Here is a 6,078-nt window from a genome sequence, read left to right as displayed (position 1 = left end):
GCTGTTTCTTTACTTTAGGAGAGCCAGTTATTGCCAGGGTTACTATGCCTAACACTCCTGGGCCTCCCTGACCTACAAATAGTCACTGTTGGGCCCTCTACCTACAGAATGTGGAAGTGAATGGTCTTTTAAAATTAGGTGTGAGGATGCACAGCTTATAGCAGGGGTTTTCTGCCCAGGGAGGATAGAGTCACAATAAGACTACATGAAGTGCCCAGTGTCCTCACCTCTGTGATGGTGAAAAGATTTGGGATGAGAAGGATAAAAGAGGCCATCTGCCTCCCGAATAGTGTCTCTTAATTGGAAGAACCTTTATTCAATACACTGTACTGTCTCCTTCAACCTAGCAGACTTAGTGGGCCTTAGAAGAGCCCCTTGGTATGTTGTCAGATGCTTCCTGAAGGCAATCCATGTCCTAGATCTCAAGGAGTTTACATCCTTATAGGAGGAAAGGGCAATAACATATAATTCTACATAACTGTGGCCTGGAAATGCACTTTGGGAAAGTGGAGAGGGCAGGGTCAGAAATTATGTGGGAGGGACGGATTGGGAAATAGGAAGATCTGCTCAGGACAAGTTACCTGTATAAAATAGGCTTTGAGAGTGGTAATTAAGGATCTAGATCTTATACATTGCTCCTCTTCTCTCTTTTCTTCTTGACCAGAATCCTGAGGCCATCACACATCTTATTGATGTTTATGCCAAACATCCTTCCGTTCTATGCTTATTGCATAGATGTTGGCCTAGGTTAGTTTAGGAATTAAGGGCTCCCCCGTGGTTATTCTGGACTTGTCAAGTCCCAAAGCACAATACTAGGTTCTCTTCTCTTTTCTGTCAAAAAGCCACAGCTGCATCTCTTAAGTCCCCATATAGAGACCTCAAATTTAGGAATGGTGAATCCTATGGGACTTCTGGGTGCTGACCAGGGGTAGTTTTCCTTTGGGAAATTATACCATAGTGCTTAACCACCTGATTCTCTGGAGACAGCTCAGTGGTTGAGGGGATGCTTAGTTTGGTATGGCAGCCTAGATGGAGAGTTAATACTGATCCACAGAAGGACTTAGGGGCTGGAGTGCTAAGTAAAAAATCAAAACCAGGGCCAATTATTACCAGCTTCCAGGGGAGGAGATTCTGACAGAGAGGCCTTGTCTTTCACCGTAGATTGGAAGCTGAAGAACCGACAACTGATCTCAGTTCCAATATTAGCTTCAACTAACAGATGATTTGAGTTATTATGAACTAATCTATAAGTGTTTGTGGATATCTACTGGATACCAAGCACATTAGCCACAGGACTAAAGAAGTATAAAACTTGGCCCAGAGACCAAGGAAATAGACTTAGGATTCTGTCTTTAGTTTTACTAGTTTTCTTTCCCATTGGTAGTCTCTGTCCAGCAAACTATCATGCAAATGGCTCCAGATCTACATCACTAGCCTCAGCTCCAGAGACATACTCCAACCATTTGCTTAGACATCTCTATTATGATATATAATTATACCCTCCCTCAATTTGACATGTCCAAAACCAAATTCATGTATCAACCTGACTTCCCTCGTTCCCCGCCCCGCCCCGCATAGCTGTCCATTTTCCAAAGTTTAACCTCTTTCTGCCTATACTGATCTTTGACACTCTTCTCCCTGGGTCCCACTATTTTTCATGACAACTCAGATTTTCTGTTTTCTATGTGTGAAATGCCTGAGTGCATGGAGTACATAATTTGGCTAGGCTTGGTTTCCTGAGCCCCCATTATTTAAGGTCCAGATGAAAAGCCACTCTTCTCTGGGCTTCCATAGCACTTAATCTGAATCTCCCTTTTAGTCCTTTCTGCATTCCTTCTTCCTTTCAAATGTGAGTCTATAATGCCTTTGCACCTCTGAGATATTCCTATTTCCCAATACATTGAGTTGTTACATATACACTTGAAAAAATTCTGCCCTTCTGAATTTCTCCTTTTTTTGTACTGACTACTGCCTTCTTGTGGCCTTCTCATCTAACAGATCACACTTCCAGTTTTCTGCAGATGCCATGTCAGCCCTCAGTTACTATATGCATTTTACAGAAACACCCTATGTCATTGTGTGTGCACTTCTCAGAGATGAGAGAAGACAATGTGGTGCTTCACAAACAGGATGAGTTTAGAGTTAAATATATGTGCATTTAATTTGGGTTCTACACTTAACTAGATATGTGATCATGATCAAACCACTCAAATTTGAGCTTCAGTTTTCCCTTTATAAAGAAGGGTAATGTTTGCTTTGAAATTTCCACACTGTACTCTCTCTCTTACTTCCAAGTTTGTACATGCTGTGCTTTCTGTTTAACTCTCTTCCCCACTCTTTGCTGAGATAACTTCTCATTCTTCTGGCCTCAGCTTATATGCCCCATTCCTCAGGAAGTACCCTCAATCCTCAAAGATCAGGTTGGCTATTTTCTTTATGTGCTCATTTATTCCATTATATTTGACCATGCCTCAGCACTTACACACCCTGAACTGAATGGTCTTTCGTGCCCCTCTCTCCCACTTTGAGGAGCTGGAAACTCCATGAGGACAGGAACCATGGTTTGTTAACACTCACATCCTATCTTTGTCCTGCTCCATTCATGTTTGATCTAAAGTCAGGAAAAAGTGAGCCACATTAGGTAAGGAATTCACAATTATAAAAGTCTGAAGAAAATGTCAACAGCTCACTGAGTGCTTATTAGCCGAGTGCTTTGCAACCATTCAGCTCATCAAATTGCCAGCTCCATCTCAGTACTGTGTTAGGCACTAGGCAATGATCTCCTTTTGGTACAGAAATCAAGGGATGTGTCTTCTGAACTGATTTTAAAGTCCAGTAGTTTCCAACTTCATGAGATTTACAACCAGTTTTGTATATGTGAAACTACCCAAATCACCAAGAGAATTAGTTTTCTTAGAGAATTCTCATCAGTAATAGCAATTTCCACGGTGTGTTGGCACCCGTAGTTGTAAATAACATATTTTAAAAACTCAGCTGCATATAAATTTATGACAATAATCTAGACACTTTATCTTAAACGAAAATAATGGTAGCTATGGTTCTTTCTTCTGTTTATTTCAGATGCTGTCACTTCTGAAGTATACATTCATTGTATACAGAAGTTAGTAACATAAGCTCCATGGTCAGATGGTCTGTATTTCAGCTCCACCTGTGCTACTCACTAACTGTGTGATCTTGGTAACTAATTATATCCCTCTGTGCTTCAGTTTCCTGGTCTATAAAGCTGTAATAGTAGCATCTGCATTACAGGGTTATAATATATATTAAACGAGCTAATACATGTAAGGGATTAGAACAGTGCCTGACACTTTCTAAATAATCTATTAATGCTAGCTATTATTATTTGTTAGGTATAAATTAAACATAAGAAAAGCGTTTTGATATGATTACCTTTAAATTCCCTGCCAGTTCTATAGTTCTATGTCTCTATACCATTCCAATCCCTCAGCATTTCTATTCAGTAGGGAGGGGGCAGCATTATCCACATTTTACAAATAGTGAAATTGAGCCATAAAGAAGCAAAATGTCCAGTAAGCAAGTGGCGGTCTGAAACTAGAACTCAACTTTGTAGATGTAAGTACTAGGACTCTTTCCAGGAGATTGTGAGACTATACATTTAAAAAAAAGTGTAAGACATCCCTTAGGAGCTGTGAGAAGTGACCCCTTGATGGCTCTTCTTTGCCACAGTTCTGCATGGATGCTCAAAGAGGTTGCTTCTTTCTCCATCTCTGCGATGATCTCAGGCTGTGGCTTCCAATATATTTTTCTTACCAGCTTTCAGAAAAGCCATATTAGGGCATCAAATGAGGTGGTGGCTAGATATTTTATCCTCGGTTCCTTCTATTCACTGCCTGTTTAAGCACTCCAATTCTGGGTGATCCTAAGTATAGGCATAGCTCATCTGGCTGCAGACTCTGACTATTCAAAGGGTGTCATGCTGAGTCATGACCTTAAAGCACTTGAGACCCCCCACAACTCATGTTTCAAAAAACATTCTCTCCGCAACCACTTCCCCCACCCTCACTCCACCCTTCGCTTCTGCAATTGTGGGCAAAGAATCTGCAAAAGCTCCTGACTTCTCCCTCTCCCTTTGCTTCCCCCTCTCTTCCTATCTGGGTTGGCCAGAAAGAAGACTGGCTATGTAGGACCCTATCTGTGCAAAAGCAGTCCCCAAGAGTTTGTGAGTACGAAGATTGCTCCTGTGTCTGAATCTGCACTGTTCAAGAGGACTCAGGATACTTTTCTTTTCTGTCCACTAGGGGGCTGCTTGTAGGGGGATGGAAAAAACGAAGGCTTAAAAAAAAAATATCATGCTGCTGAAATTTCAGCAAGAGGGGAAAAGAGAGCGCGTGAGAGAGAGACAGCAAAGCAGTCCCAGGCTTCCTTGTCTCTCACGTCAGAGGCAGGAACCTACTGTGCTAAGGCTGTTGGCTCAACACGCAGAGACGGAGAAAGGCACAGACACAGAAAAGAGGGGTCCCCCCTGACCCAAGGAATTACCACCAGTGGAGTAAAGCCACCTGACTTTTTAATCTTATTTTTGTTGCCTCCTCTTTCTCCTTCCACTCTAGCCCTGTCAGCTTGGGTTTCATTTCTTTCGTGGAGCCTCCTCTCTTCCTCCCAGAAAAGGAGGAAGGGAAGAAAAGGGAGAGAGGTGGGTTCTCTAGGTGAGCGCATCAGCTGGTTCCAGCCGCACAGCCAAGAATTCTCTTCGCAGGAAGCTCCTCTCGCTCCCCTGCCGCCCACCCTCAGCCGGGTAAGTCCAGCGCACTTGCTCTCCTTCGATTTCCCTGCTAGCGTGATTTCAGCACCACGGAGAGCTATGAGATGCATTTTTGGTTCCTGTGTGTCTGTGTGTGTTCCTGCAAGGCGCTTGGCACTAAGGTTACATCTATCTTACAGCTGCCAGTGGAGCCGGGTTCTGCGTAGGTTTCTAACAAATTAAAGGGGGATGTGGACTCTGGCCTTCGGGTGTGTGTGTGTGTGTGTGTGTGTGTGTGTGTGTGTGTCTCTGTGTGCTGTTGCATAAGATAGGTGAGGTCTGAGTTAAATTGCCAATGGGTTCCTGTGTGTCTCTGTGTAGGGCTGTTCTTTTTCTATGTAGATAAGAGGGAGGGTTTGGGGGAATTAGCCATGCACCTTCTTTAACTCTTTCCGGACAAACCACGGAGGGAAAGTGTTGCAAATGAAGCCTGAGGGGGTTGGGAGTGGGGGTAGAGTTAAAAGTTATGCTCCTCTGTGAGAGCTTGGAAGAGGTGGCTTTTTAAATGTCAATTTCCCTAGGATCTCTGGGTTCTTGTTGTGAAGAGAGCCCAATCTGACCTTTCACTTTCTCTCCTGGTGTAAATCTGTGGTAAGTGGGCAGGTACAACAGGTGAGCATCAGGTTGGGGTAGTTTTGGGGGCTGAGATCCCCCTGACTTCAATGGTGGTAGGAAAGTGTCAGTGTATTGAGCTTTAGAGAGGTGGTCAATGTGGATTATACTACATTTACAAGGAGGCAGGACTTTTTTTTTTTTTTTTTATCTTTGACTATGTGTGGTTGGAAAGAGGACAAAATCTGTTCTGTCCTTTTTTTTCTGCCTGTGAAAGACAGCTCAGGAGAAAGGCTTGTCTCCTTACATCTGGGGAAGCAGAAGAGAACCTAGACCAGTCCTGACTCAAAAAGGCTTGAGGTAGTGCTATGTCCTCCAGTACTTAGATGCCACAGATGGGCTCATCATTGCTTTAACTTCATTGCTACTTTTTTTTTTTTTTTTTTTTTGGAAAGGTGCTGCTCTGTCTCTTCTGCTTCATGCCCCTCAGAAATATATTAAATCAATTCCCTGCATCTGCTTTGGTTTTGCCTTGGTGACACTATCTGTCTGCACCCCCCCCCACCCTTCTGTCTCACCCACAACTGTTTGGGTGGGGTCATTCAACAAGTGGTGTTGGGGACTTCCTTCAATCATCCATGTTTCCATGAAGCCAGCATCCCAAGGGGAATTTTAAAGAGATGTGGCTTCTGGTAAGAGTAAACTTTGTTTTGAATTGGCCCCTAATCATTTAAACTTCTGGT

The 6,078-nt window shown here is 43.1% G+C and overlaps 1 protein-coding gene across 1 annotated transcript in view; it reads left to right on the top strand.

Annotated features, from left to right (window-relative positions):
* Positions 1–4,379: 4,379 nt before the first annotated feature.
* Positions 4,380–6,078, top strand: part of TNR (tenascin R) — a 402,456-nt gene continuing 400,757 nt past the window's right edge. The window contains exon 1 of the mRNA XM_041770860.1: positions 4,380–4,777. The gene's annotated coding sequence lies outside the window, so the exon portion shown is untranslated. The remainder of the gene's footprint in view (positions 4,778–6,078) is intronic.

This window comes from Vulpes lagopus, chromosome 1 (genome assembly GCF_018345385.1).
Source record: "Vulpes lagopus strain Blue_001 chromosome 1, ASM1834538v1, whole genome shotgun sequence".
Taxonomy (NCBI): Eukaryota; Metazoa; Chordata; class Mammalia; order Carnivora; family Canidae; genus Vulpes; species Vulpes lagopus.
The sequence above is the reverse complement of the archived record's forward strand: the minus strand, read 5'-3'. Positions and strand labels throughout refer to the sequence as shown.